The sequence below is a fragment of the Pinus tabuliformis genome, chromosome J (genome assembly GCF_031772625.1).
Source record: "Pinus tabuliformis cultivar Carrire ecotype Pingquan chromosome J, CPIR1, whole genome shotgun sequence".
NCBI classification, from domain to species: domain Eukaryota; kingdom Viridiplantae; phylum Streptophyta; class Pinopsida; order Pinales; family Pinaceae; genus Pinus; species Pinus tabuliformis.
Genome location: NC_142295.1, coordinates 1,572,667,669 through 1,572,691,196, shown reverse-complemented (window position 1 = coordinate 1,572,691,196; position 23,528 = coordinate 1,572,667,669). Strand labels below are relative to the sequence as shown.

Sequence of the window (23,528 nt, the reverse complement as noted above, 5' to 3'; positions counted from 1 at the left end):
CCACTAGGTTTGCAATCCTTTATCCATAGGAAGCCAAGTCTGCCGCCTTGTAAACGTGATACACCTAACACAACATTAGGGGAGATTTCCTACCTATACTTCTCGGTTCATCAGGAGGTATTCTGTAGTTCACTATTACCTGGTAATCTTTTTGCCTAGATTATCCTTAGTCATTTTGGTCTTTTTCACTCTTTAAATTTGAAATATCATTGAGCACTTGTCCTTTCGAGCTCGTTCAAACCGAAAGCAACTAGAGTCACCTTTACCTTTTTCTCGACTCTTAAAACATGAAAAGGCATCAGTCTGTTTTAGCGTCTTAATTTTTTTTCCCATGATCACATCACATTCCTGATAGTTTTATTCTGGACCACATTGTGAGTTTACCCTTAATATATTTTAAATAAGCCCTGAAATTAATCTATTTTCTCTTATTGTTTGAGACAAAGTGATTGTGGCAAAATCATCAGGTTCGCCTAGTTCCTCTTCCACTCCTCCATATGAAAGATCATCAAGGTGTTGAACATGGAATTGTTCTGAGTATTCAAACTTTGTCATCTCGTCCTCCTCCATCAGATACTGGGTCACCTTACAAATTTAGCCTAGAATCTTCAGATAATCCTCTCCAGACTCCCGAGAGTCCGCCGACTCCTGAAGATCAGTAGCGACTAGTTGTTTACCCTTCGAATCTTTTGTTTGATCCTGTTGTGATATCACTACAGCATTTGTAGAGTCAGTATGATCAACTGGGTATTCCTTTGGAATTGTCCCCTCGAACGTCTTTGGTTGTCCTTCATCATTTGTCTCCACCCATGGAATCAAAAGGCGAGATCCCAATCTCCTCTCTTGGCCACTCAAAGTTTTTTGCTACACACACTCCTCACGTAGTTGATGAACATGGATATCCATTCCCTCATGAAGGTTTCCCCTACACGGGAAGCATTCTGACCAACATTTACCCTGTGTATAGCAGGCCTTTATTGCCGCATGGTTATACCTCTCTCGCTCAGTTGATTTCGCGCACTCCTAGTGCATCATCGTTATATCAGAACCCTATCTGGTCATTTGGTGCTATGACTACCTCAGGTCAGTTCATTCAGAACTTGACCTCTCAACTGATTGTGCATACTGTTGCATTGTTTCAACCAACCATTCTGGTTCAAACGACAATCTCATGTCAAGTTTTTGTAAGCTCTTCGACCCCTCCAGTAAGTGGACATGCTATACCACCACCTGGGGGGCAAAATACAAATATCTCTATGATGTCTGGCATGACCAATGTGAGTGGATCAAAAAATCAGATGGTTGGAATGAATCATCCCTCTTACGGTGCTATTCTGAACCCTACTAGTCCTTCTGAATCGCGTAATGTCCAATACTAGCAACCAAACCTTGCTGGTCCATTTGGGTCAAGTAACGTCCAGTACCAGTAGCCATATGTGGCTCAGGTTCCATTCTAACCTCCTTATGTTACATATGGTTTACAAGCGATGGTAAATCCGCCTTACGTCTCTCAAGCTAGGCCCTATGCTCAGATTGGTCCATCCATTATGCCTGATGGATATGGACAGATCTAATTTGGGAACTTTCAGTACCCTTAGGGTGTCACCCCAGGAACTGTCCAGGTACCCTTGAGGTAGCAAGGAAAATTGCAACAACTGCAGGGGAAACCCTTGCAACAGTCGCAAAAAAATTTGTGACCGCAGATGCAGTTTGTTCACCAGTCCTCCCAACCTATGTCCTTGCAAGGCCAACCTCTGCGGTCACAGGGAAAACCCTTATAATAGCAAATCCAACCTTTGCAACAACAAGGTCATCTCAGGCACCAGCCACCCTTGTATTCATATCAGCAAGGTCAGCCTTTTCAAGGTCAAGGTCAAGTCCTATAGTAGTAGGCTACAAATCCTTATTTCCAAGGGCAATAGGTTCAAAATCCTTATGTTCAGGGGAAACAAGTGAAAACTCCTTATGTCCAAGCGTAGCAGGTTCAAAATCCTTATGTCCAAGGGCAGTAGGTGCAAAATGCATATGTCCAGGGTCAGCAGTTTCAGAATCCTTATATCCAAGGTTAATAGGCTCAATAGCCTTTTAACCCGTATATTGCTTATCAACAGCCTATGGCAGGACAATATCAGGGCTACCCAGCACAGAATCCTCATTACGGGTAGGGTAATCTCCAGTGGGGGTAGAATCAAATTCCGTATGGAGATAATCCACCACCATGGGGGAAAAATCCTTACCAACAAGGATGGACTCCACAATATGGGCATACTCAGAGGCCCCAAATGCCTTTTAATATGCAATTTCCATTCTTGGCAACATTGGAGCTGCTGGATGTTTGTAGACTCATGAATGATACCATTCTTCATTCACCATATTGCCCTCTGGTTTTGTCCAAGATTTCGAGCGATTGTCCGAAATTTAAGGGAAAAGCGAAGGAGGATCCACAAGCCCACATGATGACATATCACCTCTGGTGCTCCTCCAATTCGTACATTGAAGATTCCATTCATCTCCAACTTTTTCAATGAACTCTCATAGGTGTTGCAGAAAAGTGGTACATTGAATTGCCTTGAGGTACCTACAATGACTTCAACACTCTTGCTATGGCTTTCCTCACTCATTTCCAGTTGCCGGTTCACTATGAAACTTGCACCCATCTGATTAAGTCACTTAAGCAAGACACTACGACCCATATCTCTGATCACATCCATGAATGGAGGCGTCAACGTCACCTGATCAAGTTTGAAATTGCTAATCAGTTGTTGACATAATGGTTCACCAAATCACTCGTCAACAAAATTGCTAAGGACATAGCTATGGGCGGGTGTGTCACTGAGGAGAAATCCATCGTTTGTTCCCAGTATTTAGACATCGTCTACTCGCAATCTTGAATGTTATATGATATGTTACCCAATGCTCCAAGACAATCATAAGGTCTAACAGCGTCGAAGTCTCTGGCTACCCCACCTGTTGATGGAGCAATTGGTTCTGTGTCTCAGACCCACATGAAATCTTCTTCCAAGTAGAAGGCAGTCTCAAACACTGGTTCCAATGATCCCTCTTGAAATTCACCTGGTCCTGGTAAAACCTCTAAGGTTCACGTTGTCTAGTCTACTGCAACAGAAAAATCCTCTAAAGGTAAAAATAAGGGCAAAGGCAAGGCTGAAGCCGATGCCTCGAAATAAGGCCCTCCTAAGTCATTTGCTGGTGATGCTTCTCAAACTAACTTCATGTCCGACAATATGAAGTTAGTCGCTTGCTCAAAGGGACCCCAGTTGTCTTGAAAGAGCCCTTTCCATCCCAACAGACTCAAATGGTAGAGCAACGTCAGTCTTTTGCTTCCACAGGTTCCTAAGTGTTTATGATGAATACGCTTATAAATGTGGCTACCAGATCAAAATATTATCAAACACCTAAACCGATGGCCGGAAAAGAGAAAGAAGGTACCCCTTCCTCCTCTATCCCATCTACCTCTAGTCCTCTCCATATAGAGTGACCTAATCCTTCTTCCCCTATTCAAACACCCTCTCAGGGTTTGCCATGAAAGTCCTCGTATAATCCGAATGCTTGAGCCGCTCAACATTATAACATTGTTGAGGATTTGGCTCAAGCGCCATCAACTATGTCTGCTCTCGAGTTCTTTCAAAGTTTTCCTTCTTAGTGGAAAGTGTTGTTGTTGGCTATTAGAGGTATTGATCCATCTAATTCCAAACTCATTTGTTTTGATCTAGAAAGCCATGTTCGACGCTTACCTCATCAAATTTCCTTTCTCATTCAGGTGATCATTAATGATAAGACAATTCACAGGACCATCATTGATGAAGATGCTTCCACCTACATCATGTCTATCTCTTGCTGGAAGGAAATTGGTTCTCCTACCTTGAACCAATCACCTAAAACATTGGAAGCCTTTGATGGACGTGATTCTCGACCATTCGGTGTCCTTCCCAATCTTGTCATTACCTTGGAAGGCAAGGCAGCCAATGTCGAAGTAGAAATTGTGCATGCAAATATTAACTATAATATTCCACGTAGACGGAGTTGGACCCATGCTATGCATGTTGTAGCCTCCTCTCTATTCTGCATGCTCTGTTTTCCTCATCAAGGGAAAATTTTCACGGTCAACCAGTTGTCGTAATTTTCTTCTTCTTCCTCGGGTGGCAATGTTCCTTATGTGAAGCATACCAGTGATCCTTATGAGAGTATGGGGGATGGAATTTTTAAAGACCCCACCTTGATGGGTATTTTTCTTGTCCCACCTCTGCATGTTGCCTCAGTCAACATGATCTCAGTTAAGTTTGATCCTTGGGTCATTCACTCTCCTGATCTTGTTGATACATGGGGTGATTTCATGTCGTTAAGCCCTCTCGAGATCAATTTTGTGGAGATTGTTTCGGCTTCAGCTTTGGTACTTACTGATCATATAGCTTTGAGTACCTCTCTTGATGTGTATTCTCAATCGCCGTGGCTTGGTTCTTTGGATTCTCCCTATCCCTTAACAGAGACTCTTCCTTCTGACGAAAGTATCATGGAAATTATGTCTTTGGAGGAAACACCATGGAATGATACTCATCATCGTTCTTCATTCTTTCCTGGCCTGGTGGTCATGTCTACAATTTCTCTTCTCGTTTCCCGACCCAACCACTTCAGATTCCTATCATGACCCTTGAAGTTTGGTCGGAAGGGATCGTGGGTAATATTACCCCAATGATGCCTTATTGACATTTCTGACATTATCAAGATCTTCCAATTGGGGGCACCTTTTTCTCATCATGAGTTCAGGTTTGCCTCGTCACCTTGAGTTTCTATCGTTGACCCATTATCACAATGGGGTTTTCATATTATGAATCATAACCCTAGGGGGCATGGGGGCACAACCTTTTATGAGTTTCACCCTATTATTTGGCCGAGTTGATGCTTACACATAATTTCGACGGTAAAACTCTGATATTCCTCGCTGTTGATTGATTACCCGAGTCCGAGCATGGACTCTCTCAAAAACTACTATGCCTAAGTCATCTTGCATGGTTAATTTTGTACATGAGTGTGTTATTCACTTTTGTATAGTTTGGTTTGGTGTGTTTTTCAAGCAGCTTTCCTGCATATTATGTCTTAACTTGCTTTGCAGATGTTTGTGACTCCTTACGTTGGTTTCGCTGATGGTGCTTGTCGTAGTACCCAGAATCTATCCTCCACATCATGGGCTATTTACACCACTAATGGTGAGTTTATTGATCTTCCAAGTATTTGTTTGGGTAAAACAACTAATAACATTGCTGAATATAGCACAGTTATTGAACTCTTGTCAGAAGCCATTACTCTTGACATTCGAGAAATGGTTGTTAACCTTGATTCACAACATGGTGTTCTTCAACTCAATGGGCAATATTCCGTCAGAAACCCTCACATATTGAGAATGTATTTGTGTATTCATCTATTGGAAAGAAATTTTGATTATATCACATATCATCACATTCCTAGACATATGAATACGTTAATAGATGCATTAGCTAATTATGTGTTAGACAACCATTTAGGAATATATATATATATATATATATATATATATATATATATATATATATATATATATATATATATATATATATATATATATATATATATATATATATATATATATATATATACATGTCGATAATGTTTGAGTTTCATACATAAAAACCCAAAAAATAATATATGTGTTCCAAGTACATTCGTGGCTCACAGGCCTCAAAATTATAAATGTTAAAATTATGGACTACTCGGCATTGTGCTCATGATAGCATGTCACTGCTCATACTACACAAGTCAATAATCAACAAATCCGATATGACACTCCCACTGTGTGCTGCTAATATTGGCATGGAATGTCCACCATCCGAGCATACTCTAGGATGCCTTTGGTCAGGTTATCAAGATTCTGTGCAATTTCTTCCTCATTATCGACTCCTTCCTGATAAGGAGCGATCTCAAACTGTTGAGGAATGCGTCTAGAGATTAGGGACATCCTAGTTGGTCGCTATGGTCGTACATATGCAAATACAACACTAAAGTGTCATGAATGCATATATTTAAAAAAATAATAAAAAATCAAAAATCAAAATTATTTGCTTACCTCAATCATCAAAATCCTCCCCTTCTGGGAGCGGCATGTCATGGTCACCGCGGAAGTCAGTACCGCTATATGGCCAATCCTCTACGACAGTCAGCTGATGCCTTAGCCACGCAAAGAAAGAAGACTTGTATGACATGTGCTGGCCTCCTCCTGGTTTGTGCACCAATTCACTCCATCAGACCATCTGTGGATCTCATGGCATTGGGGGACTTACCTATGCCAGTTGATAGTGGAATAATGGGATACGTTCCAAGAAGAAAGTCACTAGAATGGAACCATATCCAAATTACCTCAGGTTTCCTGCCTTACATTTGGACAATTAGCATTTCATATTCACTTTCGTGGCTTCTGCCCAATTGAAGACAGTGGGCACTGTGTAGTCTATGGCATACTGGAATTTGGACTTTTTAGACTCATGCAATGCTTGAGCCCTGACAACTCTGTTAATAGTCAAGAGCAACACCTTCAGTAAAAGGTCATTTATGCTCATGATGTCAACCTTGCCACTTCTAGATTTCAGAGCTTCGGGACAATGTTCTGCAAGGAGCATGTTCACACTTGCCCGAATGGGCCTGGCCCCATACAATTGGACCGGTTCCCCTCTACAGGACAACCTGGTGATGAAGTAGATGTCTAAAGTCTCTAGCTATAACTCTTGGTCACGGATCACAAAAGCTTCCCGTCCAACGTCCCACAGACTTATCAAGTAATGTAACAGCTCAGGTTAAGCCGGAAGGCCCGGTGTAAGGAAGAATTTGTGGAGCCTACAGTTCCTCAGAGCATCGAGACAGTTTTGACCTACCAATTCCAATGAATAAATTGCTTCATGCTCATGTTCTTTTCAATCAACCATCTTTTTCGCTGTAATTTGCCTGCAAACACCATGAATATACCCAAACACTAGTTTTTGCAAGAGGAGTTTTGAGTTACAAGCAGTTAAATTGGGTGCAAATGGAAAATTTTCAATCCTCTACACTGGCACAACTGTTTTAAAAACAGCAGTGCCGATGGCGCAAGTGCCCATGGTTTTAACCCTCGCTCGATGCGATCCCATGCCTGGATCTCGCACCAACCGAGGGCGAAATTTTTTGCAAAAAATCCCTCAAAAAATATGAAAAAACGTTTAAAAGCAAGAGAAATAGGTATGAAAACTAAGCTTAGGGCCTCAGCTCTTACTTGCAATAAATGGTTCGTCGATCGGCCATCTGGATCTGCTGTAATCCACTCCTGAAGATTTAGGGCACAAGTGGGTAAAAATTGTTCCAAATGAGGTAAAAGAGGTAATGGTAAAAAGTGTTTTACTTTTTCCCTTTTTATAGACTTTTCATGATGTTTTAGGGTTTTAAGATCAATTTTCGCATACTTTTACCTTAGAAATCGGATAATGCGTTTGCTTCTGTTGAAAATAGCAACAAGAAATGCTAAAAATAGAAATGCTAAAAATAGTACTGCTATAAATAGCAGTTCAACCAGTGTTGAACATAACAACAAGGAATGAAAAATAAAAGTGCTAAAAATATCATTCTATAAATAGCATTTCAGGATACCTTCCTATTTTAGTTAGTCCCGGAATTAAAATAGTGAAGTAAAATTCGAATTTGATCTTAGCAGTTGTTTGTAAAATAATTAATTAATTCATCTTGAGTTAATTAGTTAAGGAAAATCAAACATGAAGCCTATGTGGGGACATGCAACAATTTCTCCATTAATTGAGGAATTTATCCATGAGTTAAAGAGATAAGGATGAGTTGTAATTAGTTGGCTCAGTTAACTGAGTCAAGTCCAGTTAGATTAATTCAAACAGTTTGTCGAATTAATGTAAGTTCAATTAGTTAATGCATGCATGCATGTAACTGTTGTACTTCAGATAACTGAATATTCTCTCATAAATAACTCATGCATGTCAGTTTAGATAGAGACCCAGTTGAGATCATATGGAGGGGAAGTGTACTATCAGTTGCTAGAATATTCCATTATGAATATTCCTTGCATGAAGGAGGAATTATTTCCTTGAGGATTGTGCAGTTACTTCTTCAGGTTTTGTGAGTGTGATGAGGCCAATTCACACAAGTGGCTTCACTGGACCCCAAGAAAAAATGCGCAAGGAAATAAGAGGCTTGGAGGGCGTGAGGAGGGCATATACTATGTCTATTCAGTGTGTGAGCTATATTGTTTGATTGCAGAGAGAGTAGGATAGCTTGTGAGTTGATTCTTTTTGTAACTTGAACAAGATTTCCACTTGTATGATAATACAGAGATTGGGGTTTTAGGCTGAGGCTTTCCCCGGGTTATTTCTTTTTTGTTATGTTTGATTGATTTCTCATTCTTAGTTATATGTGTTCTCTTGATCTTGCTCAATTCGATTAAGCTTCCACAAAGTGTTGTAGAAGTAGAGCTTGTATTATGTTTTAGTATATTGCATAATTTGTTGATCTACAGTGGGAATTTCTACATGGTATCAGAGCAAAGGTGATCAAGGTGAAGAATAGTATACAAGAAGGAGGAGTTCGAAGGTTGTGGTTCCTGAATATATAAATCAAGTTCTTATCTCACATCTCAATTTCACCAATGGCGTTCAGCAGTTTAAGACTCAAGTATGCCCTTGATGGTAGCTCGAATTATATAGCTTGGAAGGATCGCATGGAGGTAGTATTAGAGAATAACGGTCTAAAGGAATTCATTGTTTAAGAAGTCCCCAAGCTGACTGATGCTACTCAACTGGCGGAATGGAAGAAATGTGTGGCTAGAGAAAGGAGAATCCTCCTGGAGGGAGTTCGAGACCACATTGTCTTGAGCCTCCATGGGAAGGAGACACCGTTTTCTATGTGGAAAACATTGAAACATCTATATGAGAACAACAACAATCAAAGGAAGATAGCGCTAAAAGATAAGCTTCATAAGATCAAGTGTGAAAAGGGCGACACAATCTCTACATATTTGAACAAGCTCACCACCTGCAGGGATGAGCTTGGAAGTGTAGGGGTCACGACCACTGATGATGACATGGTGAGTCTTGCACTCCTCGGTCTTCCTAAGAGCTGGCATAGCTACCAAGACTTGGTTAATGGAAGAGAAAAACTGCCAGATTGGGAACAAATTTGGTCAGATCTGATGCAAGAGGAAATAAGAAGAAGCACCAGAGATGGATCCTCATCGAAGCAAGATGATGAGGAAAATCTAGCCTTAGTGAGTAAGGCGAGGAAAGGGAAAGGGAAGGCATCCCATCCCAAATCTAGTTCTTCCCATGGTGGGAAGAAGATTGACAAATCGAAAGTGCGATGCTTTCATTGTCATGAAGTGGGCCATTATGCTACGAATTTTCCACAGAAGAAATCCAAGAAGGGTTCCTCGAAGGGATCTGATGGTGAGGCACTAGCCTCACAGTTTGAGTTGGATTTCTCGCTTATCACATGCATGGTTTCATCCATGGTGGGATGTGTGTGGTACCTAGACAGTGGAGCTTCATTCCACATGTCAGGTGACAAGAATATTTTCAGTACCTTGGAGGAGAAGGATCTCCAGATGTGGATCGAGATGGGCGATGATGGAAAGTACTGTGTTTCAGGTGAAGGTGCGGTTGTGTTTTAGAGGGAGCATGGAGCTCCCCTCACCCTGACTAATGTAAGGTATGTACTAGGTCTGAAGAAGAATCTTGTGTCTGTCTCTATGCTAGAAGATAAAGGCTATGATGTAGTCTTTAGTAAAGGAATGGTATTCCTAAGGCATATCGATACTGGATAGAGAAAGCCAATAGGGATTCGAGTCAAGAATCGCCACAAGTTGGAGGTAGATGACTGTGCTGCATTGAGTTCCAAAGCTGAGATGGTGTAGAGGCAAGATGTTGGTGAGCTATGGCATAGAAGACTGGGCCACTTGCACCATGGAGCCCTGAAGATCATGCAGCAAATTTCTACCGGATTACCCAAGGGAAAACATGAACAAACGACTACATGCAAAGGTTGTACCTTGGGTAAGTATGTGAAATCTTCCTTTCCAGATCAAGATAGTAGAGCTAGAGCAATCTTGGAGAGAGTTCACTCAGATGTTTGTGGACACTTCTCTACAGCCTCCATCGCTAAGCAAAGGTACTATGTTATTTTTATTGATGATTTTTCTCGTAGATGCTGGATCTACTTTATGTAAAAGAAGGATCAGACCTTCTTAAGGTTTTGTGAGTTTAAATCCTTGGTAGCGAAAGAATCTGGAAAGAAAATAAAAGCCTTGCATAGCGACAATGGTGGAGAGCATGTCTCCCAACAGTTTAAAGACTTTTGCGTTGCAGAAGGTATTAAATGGGAATTGATGGCACCCCATAACCCACAACAGAATGGGGTGGGTGAAAGGAAGAATAGATCAATTGTGGGAGCAGCTTGAGCGATGTTCCATGACCAAAGCCTACCACAATACAATACAACATGCATGCAATACAACAATATACTTGCAGAATAAAAGACCGCACTGTATACTGGGAATGAAGACACCTATGGAGGCCTATTCATGGAAGCGACCTGATGTAAGTCACTTCTGAATCTTTGGATCATTAGTTTACTGTCATGTGACCAAAGATGCTAGGAAGAAGCTAGACCCAACAGCTGAGCTGGGAATGCTTGTGGGGTACACGGATACACCCCACAACTATCGGGTGTACCTGCCTTCCACTCAGAGGCCTATGGTACGCAGGAATTTGAAGTTTGACAAGCAGAAATCCATGCAAGTGTCACTTGAGAGGGAGCTCAAGTTGCATGCAGTGGAGGAAGTCTCAGTTCCTAAGGAGGAGGAGCCTCAGATTGATGCGGAGTAGCTGCATGCAGAGGATCCGGTAGTGGAGACATCCACTCATGCTGATACTTCTAGAGATGGGCAAAAACGCTCAAGGGAAGGTGACAAGTTGATGCTGGATGCACGGGAGAATGTGGGACAACCATTTTTTCAGCGCAGATAGAGGAGGTCGCTCGAGCAGTACACTGGGTACATGGCCCTGGTTGGGGAGTGTGTAGATACCGGACCTTCTTCATTTGAGGAGGCAGTGAAAGAACCAGTCTGGGTTGAAGCAATGGTAGAGGAGTACGAATTTATCATTCAGAACAGTGTGTAGGATGTTGTCGCAAGGCCTCAGCGCAAGTCAGTGGTGAGTTCCAGATGGATTTACAAGATAAAGTAGGCAGCTGATGGCAGTGTTGAGAAACATAAGGCAAGGTTTGTTGCCCGGGGTTTCTCACAGGTTGAGGGGATCGACTACGATGAGAAATTTTCTTCCGCATAAAGGTACTCATCGATTAGATCGATGTTGGCACGATGTGAAGACATCATTCCTATATGGAAAGATTGAGGAGGAGGTGTACATTGAGCATCCAGAGGGTTTCGAGACCTTTGATTGTGAGTCGTATGTGTGCCGACTCAAGAGGGCTTTGTATGGGCTAAAGCAAGCACCCCGTGCTTGGTACACGAGGATAGACAACTATTTCACCAGTTTGGACTTCACCAAGAGTGAAGCAGATGTGAAACTTTACCACATCATGGTAGAAGGTAAACCATTGATCATTGTTCTTTATGTCGAGTATCTGATTTTGACAAGTGATGATCAGCTAATACAGTCTTGCAAGGAGGACCTTGCAAGAGAGTTCAAGATGAAGGACATGGGCCTTATGCACTACTTTCTAGGCATGGAGGTGTGGCAGAGAGATGGTGAAGTATTTTTGTCTCAAGGAAAGTATGACAATGAGATACTCAGGCACTTTCACATGGAGAAGTGCAAGCCCATGTAGACTCCTCTAGCTGGGAACTGGAGGAAGGAGGATGATCCGGATTTAAGCAGGAACGCAATAGATTACAGAGATAACCATAAATACAGAGATGCGATAACCATAAAAACAGAGATGCAGCGGAAATAATACTTCATTTCATTAATGGAGAATACTGAAATATGCTTACAAATAGAAATAACCCAGCTAGGGCGATGGTAGCTTATCTCTGAGAAGAGATGTGTCGGCTACATGCCTCTGAACTGTTTCGAACTATCTTTACAATGAGGCTCGAAGGCATATTTATTATTGAGAAACAATGGAAAACCCTTCACATTCCAAAACCTAACCCTAGAAGATGAAACGCCAAATTGTGGGCCCCGTTTTGGGGTGAGTTGGACAGCCAACTTCCCGAGGTCGCGAATTGGTCATCTTATCTCTGTTTGACGCGCATGATAGCCCGTTGGAAAGATCTCTCCGAGGAATACGATGGAAAAGATGATTTTTATCAAAAAAATTGCTGGCGGTCGATTTCCAAAAAAACGTCGTTTAGGGCCTCAAAACGGCTCCGGAAGTTTAGGAACCGAAAAACTGCTAAAAATAGTAAACTGCACTATAATTAAGGAAAGTGAAAAACTGAAAGAGACAGTTGTGGGGGTCCAAATGGGATAGGTGGGTGGCCACCAACATCCACCTGGATCATTCCTCCCCTCTTAGGAAGCAATGGTCCCCATTGCGTTGAGTTCGTCCCTGAGATGAGGAAGCTTCTGCTGAGCTGGGTCTGGTGAGCTGTTCTGCAATCTCTAATGTATTCCTAAGGCATATCGGTACTGGATAGAGAAAGCCAATAGGGATTCGAGTCAAGAATCACCACAAGTTGGAGGTAGATGACTATGCTGCATTGAGTTCCAAAGCTGAGATGGTGTAGAGGCAAGATGTTGGTGAGCTATGGCATAGAAGACTGGGCCACTTGCACCATGGAGCACTGAAGATCATGCAGCAAATTTCTACCGGATTACCCAAGGGGCGCTCATGTTAATATTTGAAGGGTCGGCCAGGATAGAACGCACATTGTGTGAGGCGTATATATATGGCAGGACTGCGGTTCATTTTGGCATCAAGCAACTTCGCTCTCTCATCTATGCTCAAGGGGTAAAACAATCTGCGCAGTGGTAAAGGGGAATACGCATGGTTCATGTGTAGTTCTTCCCTTGTGCAGAATTGGAGTTTTGATGCCAGTTGAGATGTGAAGGTTCGGTTATGCAGAGATTGTGTGCAGGACTTGATAAAGAGAGATAGGTGGTTCGGGTGAGCACTCCTCTTTGTTCAACGGTGCACATGATTGTAAAAGGCTGTTCTATGCCTTCATTGTTCAAATATTCTAAGTATAGACTTGGAGTCTTGCCAAGTATACTTGCCAGTTGTATTATTGAAGAAACCGTTATAATATATTGTTGGGCAGACTTTCGGGAGTTGCCCCTCCCTTTATACTTCTTTGCAATTGTTGATGTTCTTGGTTAATTGCATATGGATAATGAATGAGGATGGGCTTCTTTAAAGTATAAAGGATAATGCTTTTACTTGGTTGCGAAAAACAAACTAAGTATGTTAATGTTGAAGTAGGCGTAGTCCACGAATGTTAGTATTGTTTAAAAGAAAGCGTTCGGTGGTGCCACACCTCGCTACAAGCAGTTGGAAGACTACCGCAGGTGTAGGGGCGTGACAGGTTGCCTCTGTCCGTAAAGGGAACACTTTCCTGCATCACAAATTTGTAACTCCGCTGGGGAGCTGGCCTTTGTTCTTTTCTTGTTTACTCTTGTTTGGATTTTTTATTTGGTATCTTTTGAAGTTTTTGGGATTAGTTACTAGTCTTTTGAGTTTCCTGGGTTGATCTGGGAAATGCCCCTGGTTGTTTGAAGGATTGACTGCTTTTGATTTGGGAGTTTTTGTTCGCCTGTCGTTGTTTTGGACATCATCGTGGATATAATTTTAATAGTTGCACTGCCATCGTGCTCGGCCTTTTGTAATATCCTGTTCATCGCGTAATTACGCCTAACAGTCGCGACAGTTCTATAAATCGGGACATCGCATAAAAGTCGTGTACTTCCGCGCTGACATCGCTTTGTTGCTGTGGCTAGTGCTTTATCAGTGCTTGTTGCTTGTGTATTACCTGCGCTGACTGCTGTAGAATTGATTTTCTCAATTCTGTCTCCTGAATCCATCAGTCCTGCTAGTCCCTTGTTGTTCTCACTTGTTTGATGACTTGTTTTTCACCGTTCGTGGTTAAGGCACTCTCTTGTGAGCTTTGTTGAATGAATCTTGCCTTTTTACTTATGTGACCTAGTTCATTGTTTCAAGTTTCTTGAATCAGTTGGCTTGGCTTCTTGTTTGATCAAGGTTCATTTGCAGCTTCTTATTGGTTTGATTGAGCCTTCCCCTTTGCTTGTTCTTGGTTGATTGTTTAGTGACTGTTATTGGACCAATCTTTGGCATTGATTCAATTTCTTTTCTCTACCGAACATAGATCACAATTGTTTGGATCAACCAGCTTTTTTCACACTTGCTTGTTGCTTATTTGTTTCTTCTAGATTTAAATACATCAAAATCAAAAAGATTACATTCATTTAGTTCGAAAGTGAAAGTACATTTGCATTACGAATTTTCATGTTTGAGAAATTGGGAAGCGAATTTTAAATCTTTCATGAATAGTATCGATGCATCATGAGATTAGTGTATTGGTGCATTGTATTTCTTAGTGTTTGCATTTGCTTGTCATGTTTTGGGAATGAACTCTATACCTTTCTGTAAGTAGGTGTTCATCGAAGTAAAAGGATATTTTACTCATTCTAGCTGCATCCTAGGTTTTTTGATATACATACGGTAGGGCTTGGAAACTGAAACATAATTCAAGATAACTCTAAAATGAACTGAATAAACCTAACAATGCATTTGAACATAATGCACACTATTTAGAGGTCTAGGCTAGAGATGTGCTCCGGCGTCGTTAACCCTAGTCACTTTTGTTTTCACTCAAGGTTGGGTGATTCCTCCTTCTGTGACTCAATAGTGGTCTAGTACAGAATTGTGCTCCTGCGACGGGTCGTCTCCTGTCGACATCATCTCATTATCCAGGAGATTGATCTAGAGATCCCCTTTGGTACCTTAGAGCTTGCATGCCTCAATGGCAGGTTCTTCGGACTTGACGGTCGACTTCCATCATTGGTCGTTGTTTGGGTGATTCCACGAGTGTTCGACTTCAGCTCCTTTTTCACACTTCTGGATTGTGCTAGTTAGTACCTTGAGAACCATTGGCATTATTGGTGGTTTCTCTCGCGCTTGTTAATGGTTTTCATCACTGATCGGTAATCAAGCGATCTTCTATCATGCTCGACCTCAACAGATTTATTCGCATGTCAGAATTTGTACTACGATCGCATGGGTTCAAGACCCCGAACTCAGATTACACATGTTCCAGCTGCATGGATTGGTTTATGATTGCATGACTCATTGATGGATGGCTGCAACCATACCTGAGTCTTCATGGATGGCTGCGACCATACCTTTGTCATTATCATGGTCTTATTAGCTTGATGGCTGCGTCCATACCACAGACCTAGTTTATATGTCTTTTGGATGGCTGCGTCTAGGCCTAGACCACATGTACTTCACTATCAAAGATGTTGTACTTGCGTGCAGGTTCTTCCAGATGGTGTTCCAGCTCAGTCAGTTTCTTAAAGCATTTCACCCCTCCCACTCTCTCGGGCTTCATACTTTAAGGGGCATCTGTTACACAGTAATTTGTCACTGCTTTCATCCCAGTCTTTCTACTATGTCATGTGTCCAAGTCAAACATGCTCATATTGAATAAATGCTCCCTTATGCTGCCAAAAACCCACTTTTCCTAGGTTATCTACCTCTTTGTGGCTATGGGCTGAATATACGCGCTGAAGAGCGCTCCTAAACACTCCGGATGTGCTTCCAGCACGGAAGTACACCTGATTCCCGCGCTGGTCCGATTTTATGTCCTAGTGCGAGGTTACTTGTAATCTTTAGCGATGACCTGACTGGCTGTATTACTCAATAGCAATGTCAGCACTGAAGAAAAGTTATGTACCTGTGATGATCCATATTGGGCGATTTGTTCCAACAGGTCGGCCTTCCAGATGACTCCAGACCTGGTTGTTGACATAGTTTGTATCGCCCTCCTTTCTCTGGCACAATTGGTTTCGTCATTTGTGCTACCTTCCTTGGGGATAAGCTCACTCTTCAACCTTTCATGGAGACTCCTTCTCCTATTTAAACACTCACCTATGTTATGATCAGCTAGTTGGAAAATTATTGGATTGAGCAGTGTTGTTACTATTTTGATAGGTAGCTGGTGTGAGTGTGACTAGTGTGAGAGTGTTGATAGCTTGTGGAAGGTTATGAAGTGCCCTTAATCTTGTGTAAAACTTATGAGTGAGAGAGATTTTGTATGTTGGGAGATCCATCTTCAAAGAGTGAATGCTTGAAGAACATGCTGGCTGGATCCTTTCTGATAAGGCTTGTGACGTCAAGACTTTGGTTGTAAGCTGACTCTTATTTCAATACAATCAATGCTGTTTTCCTATGTCTTGTATGTAATTTACTTGATAACTTATGACTTCTTGACTTTGTGAGTAAATAGTTAATTGTTGTTCCGGTTACGTGCTTTGTTGTATTTCCTTTGCATTGTTTTAGGTTGATCACTCATTAGGAGAAGGAAGCGGAAGCTGGAGCAGTGCAACGGAACTCCATTGACCACCGGTTGAGGTAGGCCTCCAACTATGACTATTTAAAGAAAGCTATTGTTGATCTGTCCTTGTTTGTGACTAGACCCACTCTAGGGCTAGAGGGGTTGCCTCTGTCCATAGAGGGAACACTTTGCTGCATCACAGGTAGAATTAGATTGCAAAAATTATGGTTGTAGGCCTGATCAACACCTCTCTTGTGGGAAGTGTGGTTGAAGAGTCTACAACAATAAGCCAAAAATATGTGTTTGTGTTTCTTTGGAACTTGCTAGGCTTTGGATGGTAATTCTCTTGCATGCTCTGTTTCTACCCCTTAGAGGTTAATATCATGTCTTGGAAAATGGATTAGATGCATGTTGTAGGATAAAATAGTTATGGATGAAATAAAATTCAACTCATATTTTCCACCTTGATTTATTTTGCTGCAGTTTGATCATTAGATGTATGTTCTTCCCAAGAGGAAAAGAGGTTGATTTTTAGTATGAAGGGACAACCAGTGCCTTGCAGGGTTTGGAACATTCATCCTACATCCACTTTTTCATTACCACCCTCCTCCTGGACACCTCATATGGCTCTCAAAATTTTCCACTGAGATCTTCTTTTCAAGGTCAAAAAAGGACGCCACGAGCATGAAGTTTTGTTCAAGATGGGACTCTAAGGGATGCTAAGCTTGGAGAAAATGTCTCAAACATCCTTCATATAGCCTCATCCACCTCCCTCCACATTCAAAACACTTTCCTCACCCTCAGAAATCTCTCAGACGCAATCTTGTAGCAAAACGGGGTATCCTATAGTGATCCAGATCTCTTTAGCTACCAAAATTATTCAAGATATTTTATTTCTGTGATGTTAGAGGAATTGCATATGAAAGAGTGTGATATAAAACATTCATACCATAAATAAGATGAAACATAATGACAACCATCAAATCAAAGAACACAAATCACATTAATAACAAAGTTCGCCCAATGTGGGTTACATCTTCAGGCCCTGGTGTCAAGAGTGGGGAGTCCACTTCATTAATGATACAAGATGATGATGAGTACATGGTACATTCTTTGTATTTACAAATATAATTCCCTCAACCAGAGTGGCATGTATCTCCATGAGACGTTCTTAGGAGTTCTCACTCATATGGGTAAATTCGCTCAACAAGAGTGGCATGTCTCTCCATGAGACATTCTCCCTATAGGAACTCTAACTAAAATGAGATTTCCTTCAACATGACAAGCTAATCATTTCTCACAAGATGTGGTATACAAGTATCCCTTAACATAATGGTAATAATGGATCTCAATAACAAAAACATCATTCTAGCAAATCAGAAGAAAGACATGACATAACTGCATCATTTACCTCCACTCTTGGGGATGGCCATAAAATGAAAAGCTCACCTGACGAAATGGACTACATTGTTGAATTTGTGGCATGAAATAGTATCAAATGACTATAAAATTTTCCACTTTCTAACACCATCAAAATTCTGGTCCCTTGGGAATCTCAAAGATTCCCCCCAAAGATTCCTTCCTAAAAATGGTCGAAAAATCCGTTGCTTGGATGAAGATTCAAAACACACCACTACACTCCCTCCAAAACTCTAAGAAAAATGAATATAAATTTGGCATCATTCCACCTCTGTCAAAAATTAGCCTCCAAGGGAATCTTTAGATTCCTCAAGATTCTGCCAAGATTCCTCACTGTTGGACACCTAAATTTCTGCTACTCATATGGAGAAACAGACCTCGCAGTTGAACTTCTAGTGTGAAAACATGCAAAAGTGACTATCAACTTATCAATTTATGAGACTGGCATTTGTGGCTCTCTAAGGGAATGTTTTTGGCATCTCGCATATTCCCTCGCTCATGGTTCCACTGCCTCCTTCGATCAGGGTTCCACTGCTCCTCTATTGGCATGCCTGGTCGAATGAGCGATTTTAGTTCTTAAGTAATTTCTTGGGCATAATATACCAAGTGGGCCATTGGCTTGTTGGTTAAAGCGCCATGTTGGGCATGGGCAGGTTGACGCTTCCAAGCCCACTAACCCCACCCATTTGGCGCGTTGGTTTTTGGCCAACGTTAAATTTAAATGTTTGGTTTTTGGAGGCGCCCAGGAGGTAGACCTCCCAGGCTAGCCGGGTGGGTTCAAGCCTTGTGATCTTTGGTCTTTGTGACAAGTGGTGAGACAAGGGTGGTGGGTCCGCCCACCGAATATGATACATATATATGTGGTTTGACCGTGGGTTGTGGTGGTGGTGATGGTCCGCCAGCCTATTTGGACTTTGGTTATAACATATATAACAATACAATGCGGGGGTGGTAGGGGTGGTAGCCAACCACCCCTATTTTAATATTTCTTTTGTTTTTTAATAAACAAACCAGTCATTTTTCGTTGACTGATCTTTAAGGTTCGCTGGTGAAATTAAGTAGGCAACAAATTCACTCATTCTAATTGCTAGATTTCATGCGCCAGGTCACTACTAAATTGCTGCCTCGTTAAGACTGTCACTTGGCCAAGTTTGACAAGAAATTTGACCAACTATAACTTGAGCATATGAACTTGGATTTGAGTGCCGTTCACACTGTTGGAATTAGGGAAATGAGCACTATGATATGGTCCTTGTTTCGATTCAATATGAGGACTTTTATTTTTTATCTTATCCATAGCCAGTGCCGAATTCTGAGTGTGTTTGGAGCCACCTGGATCATTCCTCTCCATTGAGGAGCTTTTGGTCCTCCAAAAGCATGAACATAATATGCAATTTTTGTGTTATATTATCTTCACCACAAGTGTCCTGACATGTCACACTTCCTTCTTCTTCATCGTTATTCTTCAAACCCAAAAATGATGAGATGAAACCCGCCTCCTTTGCAAACCTGTAGTACATATTTGCAAATTACATGTTCAATTACATGACCAATGATGACCCAAACACCCCCATACTTGCTAAAAGTTTATAAAACACACTTTTTGGTCAAGTTTACATCACTAATAGAATCAAATACCCCAACTATCAATAAAAGGCCAAAACATCATTATTTCTTTAACAAGCAACTGAAAACACATCATCACTTTTATAATTAAATATAAACACATGATTTACAAAATGTGGCCATGAAAAGATACTGTATCTAGAAAAATCATCTCTCACTCATGAATGTGAATGGGTCATCATCTCCCTGTGGTGGAATTTCTTATTGAATAAGTTTTCCAATAGGTTCTTGCTTGGGCGCTTTGTCCTTGAGACGTTGCTCTGGTTGGAGCCTCCAACATGTGGCTCTTTGATGTCCACCTTTATTTCAATGATTGCAAAAAATATTCTTCCTCCAGACTATAGGTTTTAACCTCGTACATAAATTACCTGCATACTAATTCTAAAACACATAAAATAAACAATGCGAGAGCATAACACATAAGACACATATACACAGAGATTTTCCCCTGGATCCCAAAATTGGGACTACCAGCTTGATTTTTCATTATGTTCCTTTTAATGTTATAATACATATTTATACATGCCAAAGCATCCAATACCATGGACCGAAAACCATCGCTTCCAAAACCATGGACCGAAAACTATCGCGTCCAAAAACATGTGCAAAAATCATGCACAAAACCATAGGTGGGTCCGCCCAGCCTAACATAGGTTCCAAAACCAAAATTTTATGGGGCGTTGCCTCAGACCCCATAGAGTGGGGTTACCTGCATCCCTCGAACCCCCTGTGACCCCCCCACTACACAATCGGATCAATGAAGGGGGGGCTCTGCCCCCCCTCTAATCCCCTGGTTAACTACTTGGGCTAGTCGTGGAAATAATATAACACAACCCAACACATATCTTCTTTACCTTCTTCCTTCCCTGATGTGGAGAAGGCCTTTCATGTCTCATCCTCTTTCTCGTTACCTTTCCCTTCCAACACTCAACAACCACATGGTTATGTAAACCACAAAAACTACATGGTTTTCTATGCCATGATTTATGTTCATCATTAAAATGCTTGTAATCAAAATTAAATTTAGAGTACTGAGACTATTTATACCTCTCTTGGTTGTCCCTAATGCAATTATGGTGATGAGAGCTTGCCTTAGCTCTTCCTCTGTAATGTGCACTATCACGGGAGGATTGTGACAAGTTCCAATCTTCATCTTTCTCCGATGGCTTTGAAACTATCTTGGAAGCTTCTGACACCTTTGATCACTCTCCTTTAGTGTATCCCAAACCTGAAAATCGAGGTCTTTGTACAACCTCCAATGGTCGAGTCATTCCTTGGCCATTAACACCAAGTCATCCTCCTTTGTACCCCATCTTGGTAAGGAGTCTCATGCCAGTTCCTGAAATGGGTACCTCCATGTTTCCAACAAAACTAGTGTCATGTGAAAATGAAACTAAAGAACGATCAACACTATTTACCTCAGCTATCAATTCTGAAACAGGTGATTATGGCTTTGCTAAGCCTTTGTTTCACTTCAATTTTTCCAAGGCCTCTTCAAAGTTGTAGTCTCTGTTTCTCCTCTTTTTATTCGCGTAGAAGTCTCCTCATTTTGACATTATTTTCTTGAAGGCTGTGATTGATCTCCTCATTAGAATGATGAGAAGATGATGAAGACAAATAATGTACACTTTATGGGGTAGATGGAGCATTTTCCTATGCTATTTCTTTATCCAGTTCCTCTCTTGCCATTTTCTTCTCATAATCTTCATACATTATGTCCACCATGTGTGCCATTTTGAGGAGGTCCTCGTAGAGATGCCTGTTGTTCTTGATTTCCCTTTTTTTTGCACGTTCAACCATTCACACTTGCAATTTACATAAGCGACAAGGCCACTCTGATACCAAAATTGATCCCGATCTCTTCAACTACCAGAATTACCCGAGGTCTTTTACTTTTATGAGGTTAGTAGAATTTCATAGGAAAGTGTTACACAACATTTTGTCACTGTCCCTGTAATCCCCGTTCCTCGATCCTGGAGGATGTTATGAAACCAGCTCACAAAAAGATAGAAAAGAGAGATCCACGCCTTATAATTCAGCCTCTTCGAGGGGGCAACCTCCTTTACATTACATAAATGAACAATTCTTGGATGATACAAATGAAAATACCTCCTTTCTATATATAGGAGTCTAAGTGGTCCCAATACAATCAGAGCCTACATAACAATAATATTGTAGGGCACAACAATAACAATAGTGGGCTTCTATGTGGCACAATAGTAACAATATGGGCACTACATGGGTACATCAATATAAATAAGGGGTATAACTACAATAGTAATGGGGTAATCACTAGTATTATAGGGACCCAACATGACTGTACTGGCTTTAAATGGATGTGATAATGCACAAAAGTGTGCATACTTCGTAAGTCTGTCAACTACCACCATGATGACACTCTTTCCCTCAGACTTGGGTAAACCTGTGATAAAATCCATTGAGACCTCCTCCCAACGTTGGCTTGGAATGGATAAAGGTTGTAATAGACCCGGTGTCTTAATTGTTTCAACTTTATTTTGCTGGCAAACCAAACATTCCGCCACAAACTTTTGAATATCTGATTTAAGGCCATCCCAAAAAAATTCCTTCTTAACCCTGTGGTAAGTTTTTAAAAATCCTGAGTGCCCTCCTAAGGGAGAAGTGTGCAATTCCATAAGAATCTTTTGTTTTAGCTGGGAATTCTTACATAGGTATAGGCGATCTTTGTACCATAGCGAATCATTTTTCCAGCTAAATGTATCAGAAGTACTGGAATCTTGTTGTAGCTTTTGAATAAGTGCCCACACTTCTTCGTCATTCTTCCATTCCTCCCTTGCTTCGTTTATCCAATCTGGTTGGATAATAGAAATGGCACACAACAATGCTTCCACATCCTCATCCTTTCTTGAGAGTGCATCTGCCACCACATTTTGCTTCCCTTTTTTGTAGATGATTTCAAAGTCATAACCCAACATCTTTGTGACCCACTTTTGTTGCTCTTCAGAGGATAATCTTTGTTCTAAAAAGTATTTAAGGCTATCATGATCCGTTTTTACCTTGAAGTGTCTTCCCATTAGGTAGGGTCGCCATTTCTTAAGTGCATGGAGTATTGCCAACATTTCCTTCTCATAAATAGCTTTTCTTAAAAACTTTCCCTTGATTGGACGACTTTCAAAAGCAATGGGTCTTTCATCTTGCATTAGAACAGCACCAATTCCATTTCCTGAAGCATCACATTCCATAATAAAGGTTTTTGTGAAGTCCGGCGTAGCTAAGACCGGTGCTTGGCACATTGCCTCTTTAAGATGTTCAAAGGCCTTTGTTGCTTCTGAATTCCATGAAAATGAATCTTTCTTCAATAATGTTGTTAGAGGTGCAGCTATTCTCCCATAATTCTTAACAAACTTGCGATAATACCCTGTCAACCCAAGAAATCCTCGCAGATGCTTTATGGATGTGGGGATTTTCCATTCCTTAATGGCTTTAATTTTGCTAGGGTCTACCTTAACTCCTTCATGAGATACAATATGACCCAAATATTCCACCTCCTGGACTCCAAAGAAACATTTGGATCTTTTTGCATATAATTGTTTCTCCTCCAATAGTTGTAACACCCTGTCAACATGTTCAACATGATCCTTCCAAGACTTGCTGTAGATTAGTATATCATCAAAAAATACTAACACAAATTTTCTAAGGAATGGTTTGAAAATTGAATTCATCAAACCTTGAAATGTTGAAGGTGCATTGGTAAGGCCAAAAGGCATGACCAAAAATTCATAATGACCCTCATGAGTTCTAAATGCTGTTTTCGGAATGTCTTCGACCTTCATTCTAATTTGATGATATCCCGAACGAAGATCCAACTTGGTGAAGTAAATTGATCCATGCAATTCATCCAGTAATTCATCAATAACAGGAATGGGGAACTTAT

The 23,528-nt window shown here is 41.1% G+C and overlaps 1 pseudogene; it reads right to left on the bottom strand.

The window, feature by feature from the left end:
* Positions 1-594: 594 nt before the first annotated feature.
* The window catches only part of LOC149233494 (copper-transporting ATPase HMA5-like), a 183,141-nt pseudogene continuing 160,207 nt past the window's right edge, over positions 595-23,528 (bottom strand).